The sequence below is a fragment of the Talpa occidentalis genome, unplaced genomic scaffold (assembly GCF_014898055.3).
Source record: "Talpa occidentalis isolate TD23 unplaced genomic scaffold, MPIMG_talOcc4v2.1 talOcc4.4, whole genome shotgun sequence".
NCBI classification, from domain to species: domain Eukaryota; kingdom Metazoa; phylum Chordata; class Mammalia; order Eulipotyphla; family Talpidae; genus Talpa; species Talpa occidentalis.
Window position 1 is genome coordinate 131,139,391 of NW_023604295.1, and position 16,818 is coordinate 131,156,208.

General features: G+C 45.4%; 1 protein-coding gene across 2 annotated transcripts in view; it reads left to right on the forward strand.

Moving 5' to 3' along the window:
* The first annotated feature begins 1,162 nt into the window (after window positions 1-1,162).
* Window positions 1,163-16,818, forward strand: part of IRF2 (interferon regulatory factor 2) — a 75,108-nt gene continuing 59,452 nt past the window's right edge. The window contains exon 1 of one of the 2 annotated variants that reach the window (XM_037526403.2): window positions 1,163-1,348. The gene's annotated coding sequence lies outside the window, so the exon portion shown is untranslated. The other variant, XM_054701036.1, reaches the window with a different exon arrangement.

A 16,818-nucleotide genomic window follows, 5' to 3' on the forward strand; every position in this document is an offset into this window, starting at 1 on the left:
TCTTTCTGGCTTGAGAATCTGTATTTTTAAAGCAAGGGACCCAAAAGTGGCAAATAATTTTATTAGTTTGAACTAACACACCTTGAAAGTGACAGGTGCTGTGCCTATATTCCCACATTCTCTCTTTTATTCCCATTTTATAGCATCGAAAACCGAAGCCTCAGATGATGCAACTTGGCCAAGGTCACTCAGCTACAGAGTTAAGGAGGCCAAATTTGAACCTGGCTGGAAGTACTCAGTCTAAAGCTCTTCTCTTGAGCCAACCACCGCCAAGACAGCTTTAAGCAAAATTAACTGACATCCTTGCCCATCTCATCTTGCAGCAAGTAACTTCCGTTGCCCAAGAGGCTCAGGCTTAGATTGTGCGGCGGGTCAAGGCCTTCCTTATCACTCCCACTTGCAAACCAGGGCCAGGTGGTGTAGGAGATGGCAGAGGTCCTCAATGGGTGACTGATAAGGGGTCAAATAAGGTTAAGGATGCAAGTCACTTGGCCCATTTCTGGCAGGAATATGTCAGTACCGCTGTCTTGCCAGTTAATTGCTCCTTTTATTCCTATGGGGTGGCACTGCTATAAAGTGAATTTTTCCACACACTGAATTAAAACAGCAGCTCTCCACGCCCCTGGCACCTGCCCCACCAACTGCACGGTGAGGCCCCTCAGCTTCCCAGACACCCACCTCCTCCCTCCTCCCCAACCTTCCAGTGACCCTTCTTAGCAAGGAGTCAGGTACCTGCTCTTCTCTCCCACCGCCACTAGCTTCTGGCCTGAACCCCAGCTAGCGCCTGTTCACCTCGGGAGGGGGCTGGAGGGCCTGGCCTCCCTCTCCAGGGTTCGCGCGGCGAGGGTGTGCGCCCTGGGGCGCGAGCCACAGACTCACGAGCAGCCGCTTGTTGCTCCCGCTCCCGCGACGTGGGGAAGCGAAAATGAAATTGACTTTTCCGAGAAATGATGAAAGCGGGCGCGCCTGCCAATGAGCAGCGCGGCGAACTTGCGCACCTCCCCGCCGGGCCGCGCGCGCCCTCCCTCCGCCTCCACCTCCCGGTTGCACAAGCTCGAAACAAACACTGGGGAGGAAGGGAGGCGGGCGGAGGGCGGAGGGCGGAGGGGGGAGGCGCGGGAGGGAGGGAGCCAGGGCGGGGGGCGGGGGATTTCCAGCCTCAGCTCTTCGCAGTTTCCTCTCCTTGTTTTGCTTTCGATCTGGACTGTTCTCAGGCAAGCCGGGGAGTAACTTTTAGTTTTGCTCCTGCGATTATTCAACTGACGGGCTTTCATTTCTATTTCACACACCCTAGCAACATTTAAACCTTGCGGAATTGTATTGGTAGCGTGAAAAAGCACACTGAGAGGTAACATTTTTCAAATAATAGTTGTGACTGTGCGTGTGTGTTTTGCTCGAGGGCATGTTTATGAGGACCGGAGGGGCTCTGTGTGCATGCGTGTCCTGATGGCTGGACACGGTGTTTTGCAAGCGGACAATGCTGGGGTTCATAAATATTAATACCGATTTTTGGAGGAACAGTTGGCGTTATTGTGGATCATCTGATTTTCGGGGAAGCAGGTTCTGCTGCTGTTGCTGCTGCTGGGGCTGCTGGGGCTGCAAGGAGGAGGCGGAGGAGCTCGCGAGGGAGGAGGAGGAGGTTGGTGGAGGTTTAATTTCACTTTTGGATTTGCAGATGCGGAGAGGTGGCTCCATGGACACAGACCTGCTCTGTGTGATTCTGCGCCCCAGGTGTCGTGCGTGGGGGTGCAGGTCCGCGGCATTCGGGCCTCCTTTTAAAACGAAATGACCGTGTGCATGTGTGCGTGCTGGTGTGTGTTTACAGACGCCGCGGCCGCCGGACCCGAAGCGGGGGGCAGGGGGTCCTCTCGGCGCCCGGCGGCGGCGCCTCTCCCCGGGCAGCTCGGGCGTAAATAAGGAACCGGCTGCCCGCGCCCCGCGCCCGGGCCGGGAGAGGCGCCTCCCGTCGCGGCCAGAGGAAACTTGATGGGGCGCCCCGCGGCGGTGCCGGGGCTCGGCCGCCCGCGGGGCGCGGGGCAGGGGCGCGGGCGGCGGGTGCCAGCGGCCGGGGCGCGCGGGCGGGCGGCGAGCGCGGCTGCGCCCCGGGCCTGGCCCGCGCGCCCGGCTTCCTGGGGGCTGGGCCGCCGCGCCGGGGAGGGACAGCGCGTCCTCTCCCCGCCGGTCAGCGCCCGGCCTGGCCCTGGGGCTTTGTCGCGGCGCTTGTCCTCGCGCGCGGGGGCGCGGGGGGCGCGTCTCGGGAGGGCGCCGCGCCGAGGGGTCATCTGCCCCGGCCGCGGCCTAGCGCCGGGCGCCTCCGGGTCCCCTCCGGCGCCCCGGGCCGGCCTCGCGCGCTGGGCCTGACCCGCCTCGGCTACGGAGCGGGCGAGGTGGGGGCGGGGAGCCTCCGGGGACCGAGCGCGCCCCGCGAGCCGGCGGGGGGCTGGCGGCCCCGGGGGGCCAGGGACCCGGGGCTGCGGCGGGGTGGGGACATGCCCGCCCCGCGCCCTCCGACCCTGCCCGGGGCGCCCTGTGGCATTCGCCCGCCGGCCGAACGTGGTTGGTGCAAAGCCACGGCCGCCACTTCCTTTCCGCCCGGGCCGGCTCACCCACGAGCGATGCCCGCCGCCGCCAATCGGGGCGCCCGCTCGCCCGCCGCCCGCCCGCCCGCCCGCGGCGGCTCTCGGGGCTGCGGCCTCGGGGCCGCCCCCCGGAGGGGCGAGCGGAGCCTCTCCAAGTGCAGCGGGCTGGCTGCAGCCTAGAACTCGTCCTGCCTCCCCGGCGCGCACTGGCGTCTTGGGCCCCAGGTCTGGGTGCGTGTGCCCTGTTCACTCCCTTGCGCCTTGGGGGAGGTGGGGGGCAAGGGACGGAGGCTGGCAGCCTGGCCGCGCGCAAAGACGGTCTCCGAGGACCCGTGGGGAGCCGGGGTCTGTCGGGGGAGGCAGGATCCTTGGTGATCAGCTGCACATGTGACCCCTGGAGCTGGCTGTCGAGGTTGGCACGTCTTGGCGGCGAGGCTTTCGCTCGTGTTTTTTTTTCTTTTTTTCTTTTTTTTTTTTTAATCCCCTGGTGTTTGGAACTTGGGGACATGTTGCCCTCTCCATTCCCCCTCCGGCTTCTCCCTCCGGTGTGGGCATGGGTAGTACTCCTTGGCCTTGGTTAGGGAATAAGAAAATACACGGAGACTTTGTGAGTGAGGAAAAGCGCTGGCATTTGCCTTCTGCCACTGGCCTCCCTGTTGCTCTTGACTCCGTCTGCTTTTGATGAATGGCTAGGGAGGGTGGAGGGTAGTTACATTTCCTGTTGTGGATTTTCAGGAATCACCCAGGTTGCTGTCAAGTCTGCAGTCATTTATTAGTTTTCAGACCGACTGCAAAAACACTGGAACTTAGCAGCCTGCACTTTTTTGGTGCTTAAGGACAGGTGCAGACCTCAGGGGTTTGGTGACACCGGGAGAGATGGATGGCCTTGGTGTTAGACAGATGCACTTCCTTAGTACCCTGAGGCGATCCCTGCTAAATTTCACACCGCACAGATTCAGGATTCTCTACTTCCCTCCCCACTTCCCTTTCCCCCCATTATTCTTTTTGTGGGGGAGAAAGGGTGGAAATAAAAACCTAAAAAATCCTGGAAAAACTTGCCTTTTTTAAAGGAATGTCAGCATATGGAATATTTATGTCTTAGCTGGTAATATCTAAGAGGTAACCTTGGAACATCTATTGATGGATGTGGCAAAGTCTGGTTGTCACAGTAATTAGTGAGTGATTGTAATTTATAACAGCCTGTTGTGTAAGCAGTTAGATTTTGGCCTCTAGATCCAAGATAATCTTGTAATTGTTTCTTAATTTTAAACATTTGCATGTTTCATTCTGAGTGAGTTGTCTTTTTTTTTCTGTTGACACTCAAAAGTTACAGATAACCCATATATTTCAAACTTACCTGTAAAAATGTCATGCTAGTCAAAGTAAAAGTTTGTAGTAAGGGTGGAAGCAAATTATGGCAAACAAATGGTTACTCTGAAGTACTGACAACGCTATCAGCCCCAGTCTCCTCTTACTCAGCTTTCTGAAGTCCTTTATGAGACAAATATCCAGTATACCAAAGCTAGTTAAAAATGTTTACACTTAGTAGTGGAAAATTTGGAGCTCTGGATATTTAATGGTTGATGGGCATCGATTTCCTTGTTTACCCGAACTTTGTACTTTTATTTTTTAGTTTTATTGAGTATAAACTCTGTTGTTTTTAGAGCATTTTTACACAGCTTCCCTTTGATGGAGAACAGACCACTGAATTCTAAATGGGGGTTTTCTGGGACATGGTACCGTTATGTGCTTTCTACCAAAAAGGGGGAAAGACAGAAAAGGGACCTTATTTATTCACTAATAAATATTCAGAGGACATTTACTATGCCCCAAATGAAGTGTTAGGCTGAGGATTCAACTGGGAGCTGGGTGACAACTTCCTTACCCTCTATGGAGATTGTGGTCTAGTTGCTAAGCTGACAATACACAGCTAAAAAATAAATACAGCGATTACCATTTGGGGTTAGTTCCATGGAAGATGAGAATAATTCTTAACTGCATATCTCCGAGGGTTACTTTTGGGAGCAAATCTGGCACCATGTATGAAAGCAGGAAACATAAATTACAGCAATCTATAAATGCACTAACGTTCACAATACCCTCAAATTATTATTAACATTAAAAAAAGTAGGGAATCCCGACTGTGGATTAAACATTGACTTTCTTAAAGAATGTCAGCAAAAAGGAATGTTACTTCTGAAAGTACATAAATAACGGCAAGGAATGAAACATGGAATAACTATTTTACTTAAAGCCTCAAAGTGTTTGACAATGAAGTAGAATATTGTCAGTAAATTTTTTCCTCTCAGAAGAAAAGTTAGGTGGTAACCATGGAGACCAACTGGTATGCAAATAACAGCAATTGGGCCAATGTATTTTTCACTCTTTATCAGAAAAAAGATCTTCTCAAGCCTCGCACTGCCTAGTCTGAATTTTCATCATCATTGCTTTAGCTCTTCAATCCATTGTCTGGTATTATAGACATGCCCTTTGCTGATTTTAGTATTTTGCTATAACCTTTTTAGGGAATTGCATTTATTAACTACTTGCTGGGTACCCTGCACTACATATGTGAAAGAAATATGTGAGAATAAACATAACAGCCTGTATATATGTATAACATATAACACAAAAGTACATAAAGAAATAGCTAAAAATAATATAAATTATTGTGAAGTGTCAGTTACTGTTAACAGTTCTTTTTGCCTGTATCGGACCTCATATTCCTTTTCCACACGGTGGTAGGGGCCCAGGCCTTCTACTTTGGTTGCCCCATTGGTGCCCTACTTTTGGCTTGAGTGTGATCAGAACTTTCTGTCTAGTGTTAGCCTGAGGCAGGGATGAAGAGTGACTCTGCTGGTGGGAGTGACTGATGGGACTGGGAATAGAAGGTTTGATTTAATCTAGATTTGTCCAATGAAGAGAGATATTTTACCTATAGGGTCCAGATTAAAAACTGAAGCCAATATTTTATATAAAATACCAAGGAAATACCCAGGCAGGAAACACCGCCCAAGGGTGCCTAATGCTGAGCAGAAACTCTGTCCCGAGGTCTCCTCCTGAGAGCTCCTCTGGGGGTGCAGGCAGCAAACCATCATAGCCAGCTTTCTGCCTTCAAGAACCCCTTTAACATGACTTCCCCCTCACCGACTCTGTCATTTGACAGAATGTCCCTGAAACAGTTTGCATTTATTTAGGAAGACTATGGGTGATCGTTTTTATTATTTAGAAGAGCATAAGACTTACAGTCAGAACTGATGCACTTGAGAAAACCAGCACCATCCAATCTAGTGGCTCATAATGGCAGCCCAAAGTAGGGAACTTGATGTTTCAGAAACCTGGGTAGCCCTGTTTTAGATAAAAACATCATCCTTTCGACTTTCTGAGGTTCTGAAACTAGCCAAGGGCCTCTTCACTCCCATCAGTACATTTTGAATTCTGGTGGGATCTAGGTAATCCAGGATGTGAACGGTTGCATTAACCCAGCAATTATTTTGTTAAAGGAGCACAAATATTGCCTCCTTATTTTATGTGTTTATTAAATATTTGTTGGCAACCAACTGTGTACAAACTCTGTGTAGTGGAAGGTGCCTGAATTCAAGTGTCCAGAACCATGAGGTGACTTTCAGCTCTTTTATTAACTGTCTGATCATTTTCCTTTCTGGGGTCTGTGGAATAGGGCTGCATACTTCCATCATCTCTGGGAAAGGAATCACGTGTGTCATGTAACTCGTGGGGGAGAAGCCGATTAGCAACACCCTTGGAACCTTCAGATTTGAGATTGTCCACAGTCCCTTTCCTTGTCTTTACTGCCCTGAGGAGCCCCCCCCCACCCACACACACACACATACACTTCTGTCCTGTAGAGCAAGATTTTTACTCGCACTGCGTCCTGGATCCTTGTGTCCCTCCGGTGTGTGGACAGAGCAAAGATGGAAAACCACTGAATCAAGGATCTCTTTCTAGGGCCACATCTTTGATTTTTTCATTGGCTCAGAGGCCTTGTTACATAGCAAGCAAAGAACCTGCTCCACATTTTAGGCAGTGCGCAGCACAGAATCTACCTGGTCACGTTTTGTTGGCTCTGCCCATGTTGACCTTGCCTGTATGAAAAATAATGTTAGCATCATGGTGGTGATACCTTGAATTTTCCATTATGAAGAGGGTGGGAGGACTTTGTTTTGTGGGTATACCTCTTTGTCGAGGATCCTATTTAGGGTTTGGTTTTTGTTTTTTTCTGTGTTTTTTTCAGTACAAGCTCTCTTAGTACTGAGCTTGGGTAAGCAAGAAAACTAGAGTTGAGCACAAAATGTCTCTGTCTACTCAGGCCTTATGTATATGCCTTGAAGTCCCCATTTTTATAAGAAACAGGAGGCTCTGAGGTAATTTCTGATACCGGATTCTAAGCATTTTTATCTCAAGGGCAAGACCAATATAGTTCAACAGACTACCTTAATTTAGGATTTTGTGTGATAAAAGTTTCCATTAAGCAAACATTTTTGAGAGTTAACTACTCTCCATGTCGTTTTAGTAATTTCTTTTCAGGCACACTTAGCAGTCTGTGACTATCTATGTAATAGCTTTTGACATTGGCACACCTGATGCGATCAAAGGAAAGATGGGTTTGCAATTTAATATGTTTTTATTGAGCCTATAAATGTCAGGTTTGTATAGATCCAGAGAAACACTTAATAGATAGAATACACCGTCCCAGCTCCATACATTTTAGAATCCTACAGATTGTCCCATTTCATGCTGTTGACATTTTGAGTGAAGAGGGAACTGCATACAAATTGCTTTAGTTCAAGTAATAACAAACATTATTTTTGGAAAGCTTTTTTTTTTTTTTTGTTCACCTTACCCTGGAATTATTGAAGAAAATGAGTTTAAGGACAATGGTGAGAAGCAAGTATCCTAACACCTGCATGGGGTGTTAGTGGGTACGTGGAGAGCAGGAGGCGAGAGGTCACAGCTCTGGGACAATTGGAGAGTGAGGTGATGAAGGAGAATGAGGTGCAGAGTATTCTGAATTCTTGAGTGAGAGAGAGAGAGAGAGAGAGAGAGAGAGAGAAAAGAGGTAACAAAGCAGGTAGATTTCTGTCTTGCCACAGGTACCGAAAGCATTTTGGAGGTGGTGGGAGCAATTCGGTAGTTACTTCAGAGTCACTTAAGGAAAAATTGAAATACCAGAGGACCCTCCACTTCCGACTTTGGAGTTAGTTAGGCCTTTTGCTTCTGTGGATGATGATGGGAAAATTGGGAGACATCAGTCAACTCTAGACAAGAAAGCAGGAGACTGGGGATGGTGGGTGTGGTTGGACCACCTCAGAGATAGTCCTGTTGGAGCTAGAAAGGGTGGAGGGGCTGCTTGCCCCACCTGAGGCCTTAGACTCTTATTCAGATCGTCTTTGGAGAGAGGCAGCATGGCCCAAGAGGAAGGTCCATGTTGATAGTTTGTCAGCAGTACTGTAATAACTCCTCGGCCCCCCTTCCAACACCCATCCTGGTCTTCCTGGCTTCTGCTTTATTTTTGTCAGGTAGCAGAAGGTAAACGGGACTCGGGAAAGTGGAATGAGCCACTGCTGTGCTGTCCTCAACAGCGAAGACTGAGCTACGCTTGCCCTGACTGGGTACCGTGTCCCTGCCTGGCAGTCTAAGCACGCTGTCCTGTGGTTGGGATTGTACATGGAAATAAACTTTCTGGAATTCAATTCAGTAGTCATTATTTAAAGTCTTAAAATAGCGAACTCTGTCTCAATAATTCCACTGCTACAAATCTACTCACCTGAAATGGGACAGAGATTTGCGGACAAGGATTTCATTGAGTTAGCTTGTGTCACGGTGAAAACCTGAATACGCAGCAGTAGGAACACAATGAAATGAATTATGGCACATGCAGACAATGAGTGTAGTCTAGCTTTTGAAATTTGTATTTAATGATGGGAAAATGTTTCCAATATGGGTTGAATGAAGAAAAAGAGGGTATTAAATTGTGACCCCAGTTGTATATTAAGACTGTGTGTGTTGTATATGCATCATTAGAAAAGCCAACCTGGAAGAAAACATTTGGATGTGGGAGTAAAGGTGTTTGGCTTCCCCCTCCTACCCCCAACACTTCAGTATTTTTAAAATTTAGTAAAATAAATAGCATGATTGCTTTTATAACCAGAAATGTTCTGAAGATAATTCTAAGTGTTCTCTCTGACCTTCTGGTAAATGTTAAGATTAGGAGAGGGACCTTGCATGTTGTTGGGGAGAATGTGGCACATGGCCCTGACCATTCTCCAGTGCTTGGTGCCTTAATGTGTGCAGCCAGCCCTGGACCTGGCCCCCTGCGGACAGTGGCAACACAAGAGCTGGCACCTACCTCAGCTCTTGCTACTTGAAGATACAGATTGTGATAGCTCCTTGGTGAGGTTGGGACATGGCTGTTTTGTCAGGAAATGTGGATTGTCTGAGATCTTACCCCGCTTCACAAATATGTCCTTTATTTAAGAATACTGCAGGGTCACAAGGCCCCTGGGTGGGAGAGCAGAGTTCTTTCCTGATACTTAGCACCAGGTGGACAGGCAGAGGTTGCAGTGTTGGTCCCCACCATCCTGCTTGGGTGCTACGAAAACTCGTAGAAGCTGGTTGTGGTTATACTCTAGACCCGGGTCAGAACAGCCACTAGTCTCCTCCTGAAGGAGAGGGAGAGAAAAGAAAAGAAATCAAGCAGAATCCACTCTTGCTCCCTTGAGATGGTATGGAAAGGATCTAGGAATCTCATCGTAACCTTATCCACTCTTGCTCCCTTGAGATGGTATGGAAAGGATCTAGGAATCTCATCGTAACCTTTTGCAATGTGAGGCCTTTACAACCCAGAGGTGGCCCCATGTCTGGCCTTCATCCCTTTTGAAATGGACATGCCTACAGAGATGGGTCTTGCTGCCTGGAGACCTACTTCAATTGAGAAGATAAAAGAAATTGAATTGTTCTTTTGCATCAGAGCAGTTTGTTTTGGACAAATGCTTCTAGATCCAATTCACATGGTATTTGAAGAGTAAAATGTTTCTAGCAGAAATGGCTTCAAACAGTACCTATTTTTTTTTAATATTTTTTTTAAGATGTATTTTATTTATAGAACAGCCGGGCACAGGCCAGATGCGAGGGAGGGTGAGAGGATTCACCAGAGATAGAGCGGGAACCGAACAGGCAGACTGACGAAATACACTGCTGAGGGGAGCAGCTGGCGAGACAGGAGAGGTCTGCTCGCCATGTTATATCTCAGGTGACTGAAGTGTTTCCCAAGGACAGTGATGAATCTAGGAAAGTTTAACCACCTCCCCATCCTATCTTTAGGTGTTCCCCATTGGAGAAGGCCTCAGGATGACTCTGTGTGACCTTGGCTTTTCACAACTGAAGTAACTTCCAAATCCTTACTTTGTATCTGAAAGCATTTTAGAATAATTTTGATAAAGATACTAGAGTCATGTTTGGATTGTTATGAAAATAGGGTTGGGTGTAACTGTTAGGAGTTAGAGGCAGAATACCAAAGCACAGTCACACACAAAGCATCATCATGACAGCCCTGTCTAAACCAATATAAGGTGAGTCATAAGTAATTAAAATTTTTCTAAAGTTAAAAAGAAGTGGTTGAAATTGATTTTCAAATCTTACTTAGCCCAGTATCTCCAAGTATTATTTCAGCATATAATTAATTGAAAAATACTAAGGAGATCATTTATGTTCTCTTTTTCATACCGAATCTTCAGAACCCAGCAGCACATTTAATTCAACCTGATGACATGTTAAGTGCTCAGTAGCCATGTGGAGCCACTGGTTGACAGATGAAATGGTGCCGGACTAGGAAGTAAAGCGAGGTGTGAAGAGAAAAACCTGGGAAAGTTGTAATGTAGAGACTAACACTAAAATGACTGAAGACAGCACAGTTAAGAGTTGTGGTCCAACTGCCCTATCCCTCCCCCGGTTACCCCATCTTACCCGGTCTCTCCAACCTAAATGAATAAAATGCTCTGAACTTCTTCAGAAGCAGCCTGCCACATGTGCCAGTCCTGTGTGACTCTTTTCTAGCCTCCGAATTGTTAGGAAAAGGGTCGATTACTTGTATTTTTCCATTTGTATCGCCTGCGTGGGCCAGTTATTTGAGAGCTAGGGTAGTGTCATGTTTCTTTGTACTTCCCACCAGTACTTGATATGCAGCAAGAACTAGATAAATATTTGTTGATTTGATTTTCAACTGTAAAGCAAAGGTTAGTGCAGAAGGCTGAATTCCAGCCCAGGATGGGTGGCACAGGTTTCTCGCATGTTAGAAACTTAATGGTATATGTATTTAGCACATTAAAAAGTGGGATTTGTCACTTTGCATTAGGATTTGTCACTTCGTATTAGGGGTTCCACATCTAGAAGGTGAAAAATTAGTTTCCTCCTTTGTCACTAGACTTTAAAAAAAATCTAATCAGTCTATTTCTTTGACATTGAAGTTTCAGTGATGATCCCGATACCTTTTTATATATGTAAATATACTCTATATTTGCTGTTAAACTGGAGATGCATGTTTGGGAACTGCTAGTTTCTCAGAAGGTTTAGTTATTAACAATAACTGTGTTATTAACAAATACTTTCAACCCATGACATACATGCGGTGAAATGCTTTTGAAATCAAGTACAGTATTTTACTCTTGCCTTTATTTGTTCTCTTTGACTGTAATTGTTGGGTTGAAGCAATGGACTTATCCATAGAGCCAAGGCAATTTATTTTTACTGAAGCCTACCTAAGAACTGCTTAGGTAGCTTTTCTCTGCAAGATTAAATACGACCTTCACTGAATCATGTTAGCAGGGCCAGCAGCTAGAAAAATAAAGACTAAACCAAACCTTCAGCAAAGAAATTCCCAGCTGCTCAGTGGGTCAGAGCTTTCCTGATTGCTTTCTTCCAATGAAAATACTGTAGATTAATTTTAAGTGAATTCTAGTAGGCTTGGGGATTTGCAACTGACAGAAGACCAGCAAAGTATCATCTCACCTTAAAATAATAATCCAGAAGATGAGTCTTTATTGACTCTTTTTTGGAGATGTTGGGATTTTGTTCATGTGGGAAAATGTAACTCATGTGCACCATTGAGCTGATCTTTCAAGTTAAGGTCCTCAAGGCAGGATGGGGAGAGAGAATTCAGACATGAGGCTGTTGCCCCAAGAGGATGCCCTGGGGGTGAGTGCTGTTCTGTACCAGACATATATGGTACTGCTCTTGTTCTCTCCATTGTAGAGTTTCAAAAGTGGAAACTTGGGGAGCGCGCAAGAAAGGCTGTAGTAGAGAATGTAGATGAACTGCTATTTCCACACTTGGGTGTGGTCATGTTGGTGGTTCGTGAAATCAGGAAGAATTTAAAATATAGGAGAGGATTTGCTTCTCTTTTGGGTGCTTCAAATGCATTAAGACTTTTTTTTTCTTTTTGGGTTGCAGATTGCAACGGGTTGTGTTTGGGAGGTGAGGTAGAGAGGACACTTCACTGAAACAGTGGACTGCTTTGTTCAACCACTTATTTAACAGAGGGAGGTAGAAAAGCTATCAACTTGGATTAACTAGGTAGATGATCAGATTCCTTAAGGTTTTTATTTATCTCACTAAATTAAACAGAATCAAGCAACTGGGCAGCAAAGATCACAGTAGTTCCAGAAGTGATTTTAGGTATCTGTGTATCCCTCTTGGACTTGCCCATGGGCCACATGGGGCTCTCAGATTGTGGGGCAAACAGTACTAATGTACCAAACTTTTGGCCAACTGTATACATTTCTTTTTCTAAAGATAGATTCTTAATCCTATGCTAGATATAAAAAAGCATCATATCACTTTGTTGTTGTTACTGTTTTTTGGTGGGTTTTGTTTTTTTTTTTTGTAATTCCCCTGAATTCTGGTGTCTGTTGTCATTGAGGAGAGCTGGTGTGGGTGAGTCCTCACGGTCATCTCCACTTTAGACTTCCCTTTTCTACATGGAGACACTGTCACAAGCACAGCTGTAAACCCCTCCTCAGGCTGAAGCAGCAGGGGTAGCAAATAATGAATTCACAAATGTGTGCTAGGTTTGTTGTTGTTGTTTTGTAAGAGTTACATAATATAAAATTGACCATTTATAATCATCTGTAAGTATACAATCCAGTGGCATTAAGTACATTTACAATGTTGTGCAACCATCACCGCTGTGCATTGCCAGAACTTATTCATCATCTCAAACAGAAACTCTGTACCCATGAAATAATAGCCCTGCTAACCCCCCTTCTCTTGCCCTGGCAGTCTCCATTCTACTTTCTGTCTCTATGAATTTGCCTATTCTAGGTGTGCCATAGAAGAGGAACTATGCCCTATTTGTCCTTTGGTAACTGACTGATTTCATGAAGCAAAATGTTTTCCAATGTTGTAGCGTGTGGGGCATCTTACTCCTTAATCTACTGAGTAATGTGCCTGCGTTTTGCTTATCACTCATTTTCTGTGGGCGCTGGGGTTATTGCCATTTGGATATTGTGGTATCGCTGCTATGAACATTGGTATAAAAGTATTTGAGCTCCTGCTTTCAGCTCTGTTAGTGCTGTGGCTCTTCCACAGTGGCTGAACCATTTTACATTCTCATTTGCAATGCACAAGGGTTCCTAGTTTCTCTACCTCATCACCAAAAATTGTTATTTTATGTTTTTTTTAATAAGAACCATCCCAGTTGGTGTGAAGTGGTATCTCATTGTGGTTTTGATTTGCATTTGCCTAGTGACTCGTGAGGGTGAGCACCTTTTTATGTACTTATTGGCCATTTGTGTATCTTCTTTGGAGAAATGTCTATTTAAGTCCTTTGCCCATTTTTGAATTGGTCGGTTGGTGGTTCAGCTGGAGGAGAGTGTCATTCTTTTTGTGGTTTCCAAAATGGCATCCTAGTGTGATCTCGACAACTAGCAAATCTTGTTTCTGTATTGTATGTGTACCATGTGGCACAAAACCATCAAAAAATTGAAAGGATGTTAAACTTATCATGCACCTATTGAGGAATTAAATTATACTGAATCAAGGAAATTGGAGTGAATTGGTGAATGGGAAATCAGATAAAAGTACTTACCCTCATAGAATATAAGAATTAGAAATTTCCTTAAAGATTATAGTCTGCTTCTTTATTTTTTCAGCTGGAGACATCAAGTGACCTGCCCATGGTTTTTGTGGCCAGGTTAAATAACGAGTATGTTTTGTTCAACTCTGAAATTAATTGTTTCTGTTGTATATTGAATCCTAAAATTTTTGGTTAAAGGCGAAACATAGCACCCCTTGAATATAGTATGAAAAAGACCCCAGGTTAATCACTTTTGTGGTATTTTGGATAAAAGGGAGTAAAAGTAACCTCAGAATAACATTTGGAGGGATGAGAATTGAAACATACATTCAGTAATGGTTCAATACTGTTACTTGAGTGGATGAAAAAAATTTATTGCTGTTATAATAGATCTGTTAAGTGAGGTGAATAAAAGCATATGTGTATTTATTGTGAATTATTGACCGAATGAGAATGCATCTATTTGTTCTTATAAGAACTATGGTAGATGAAGAAATTCAGTGAAATAGCACAACCACTCATGAGCAAATTCACTGTTGGTTTACTTTATGTACTCAATCTTTTTGAAAAGTTAGTCATTGTTAAATAACATAGCCTGATAAAATAACATTTGGATTCTAAGTAGAAATGAGTTGTTGATAATTGGGAAGAAGATACACAAGGTCTGCATTTGATGTAGACAGAGTGGTAAGAAGAGTTGCAAAAATTTGTACTCCTTTCAGACTTGGGGGCCAGGTTTTTAAAAAGTCCTTGAAATTAGGTTCAAGTACAGTGAAAAAAAATGATAAAGATGAAGTTAAATTGAAGACTCCTGGCGTGGCAGACCTCTCCTGTTGCACCCGCTGCTCCCCTCAGCAGTGTATTTCAGTCTGCCTGTTCTGTTCCCCGCTCTGTCTCTGGTGAATCCTCTCACCCTCCCCCACATCTGGCCTGTACCCTGGTTCTTGTGTAAATGAAAAAATAAATCTTTAAAAAATAATTTAAAAAAATTGAAGACTCCTTTCTGCAAACATTTAAAAACTCTGAGAAGAATGAATTCCTTTAGGAGACATTTTAGAACTGCTGTGTGTGAAACCCTGTGCCGTGGAGATGCACAGCTGAAAATTTCATGTTCTTAAAAGAGCTTATCATTTAGTGAGAGGGAGAGTCAGGTCAATCACTATCTGGAGTAACAAAAAGAATGAACTCTGTGTGTAATTGAAACGCAGCAAGCAAAAAGCTATGGAAAGGAAGAGAAAAGAGTTGTATCTTTGACAGAAATTGGAGTGTGCTTGATCACCAACTTCCTACTCCCCTAAGGGAGGACGACATTGTCAACTGGGGGGCAGATGAATGAGCATCTTGGGGTGAAGGAAAAGCCAGAGCAAAGGGGTGAAAAGTCTTACAGTTGTGGTACATGGAAAAGTCTTGTGTGTGGCTGAAGCAGATACATGGGGCAGGGGAGCGTCACCATCACTTTCTGTGACCTTCTACCTTCTTCCAGGCATGTGTTTCCATAGCTTTGTCCTGTGAATAGAGCAAGCTTCTTTGGGGAAGGCTATTAAAGATTTGGAACATTTCCCCTCCCTTACATTTTAGAAAATGATAGGTAATGACTGTTAGCAGCTGACTCTGTCAGCGCTGAGGGCCTGCCAGGTTTAAGAGACATAGGGGAGTAGACATTTTTCATTTGTAGACAAAATGGACATCCCTGAAAGGCCTGGCTTATGCTTTTGATAATAGCCAGGCCTGTCTTTGAGGTTCTTTCATATATTTCTAACAGGAAGTGATACACAGGTACGAAAATATTTTTTGTACTCTCCTTTGTTTTGATTTGGTTTATGAAGAGAGTGATTATGAGTAGGTTTGTAATACTCAAGTGAGGAGGATGGTTGTCTTTCATATAGATGAGAAGCCCAGGTTAGAGAAGCCAGGGGATGGCAAGGTGCCTGAAATAGCACCTCAGCGCCACAGAGGTGTGGAGGGCAGGGTGTCTCTTGGCTCCAAGAGTGGCTCCTGAGACTGGCTGCTGGGTGAGGAGAAGCCTCCCTACCCAGCATGAGGTGTGCTTGGTCGGGTTCTCTGAGTGGCTGATGCCTGGGGACCACCACAGAAGGCCTGGCTCATGGAGCCTTAGCCTGACCTATAGGGGCGCAGGAAAAAGGGAGGACACCCACACTATTGCCTGCTTCATGGTTGAGACCTCTTCCCATCTGCACCCCCACAGCGTGACTGGGGTGAAAATGGTAGTAGCACCATGAAGTATGGTGGCCTTAACAGCTTGGTGACCCACTGATAGCATTTCTGGGCTTGCTTCATTGTAGGGCTATGCTTTGAAGAGCTTATTCAAAGGCCCTAGATATTTCTATGGTATATTTCAATCTGTCACGTACTATATTATCAAAGACGGTCTTCTTGACCTGATTATGCATTTTGGAGTGCTCTTGTGTGTTCCTCACAGGAACAAAATGGCTTGCATATACCCAGTGTTCAGTTGTAATTGAGTTGAATTAAATTTAATGATCGACTTAGTTTTTCCATTTGTATTTCCTCTCCAAAGACTCATCTGAAGTACATTAGAACTAATAGAACTGCCTCCCCTCCCCCAATATGGGACAAGGATTGAACAGCAGGTGGAAAACACGTAAGCCTGTGTATGTATGTGCCCTGAGGGTACATCGGGGTGGGGTGTTGTCCTTATCAGTTCCAGGGACCCTTGTTAAGGTACAAGGGCAGATGACTGTTAGCCAGGCCTAGTCAAGCCTTCCAGCTGTTTCTTACCACATCCACCCATCTCTTCCCCTGTGGTCCAGCTTCTCTGTGTTACTAATGGCTCAGACATGCCATCTGCACTTCCTCCTTCCTGCTTTTGTTGTTCTTCTTTTGTTTGGGATGTTTTTCCACCTTTTCTACCTGAGGATTTCTTACCTTTCTAGATGCAGTTCAGATGCTTCCTCTTTCTTCAAGCCTTTTACAGTTGATAAAATTCACCTATTTAAAATGCAGGGTCACATTATATGTGGTAAATGAATTGAAGGGGGTGATGCAGAGAATGAACCAAGGCCAGTTGTGTTGAATGCTTCTGCTCCGTGATCAGGGGGGCATCACAGCTGAGGCACAGCAGGCAAGGTTTTATCAACCTGGGTTTGTTTCTTAGTATTGCTTTCGGGA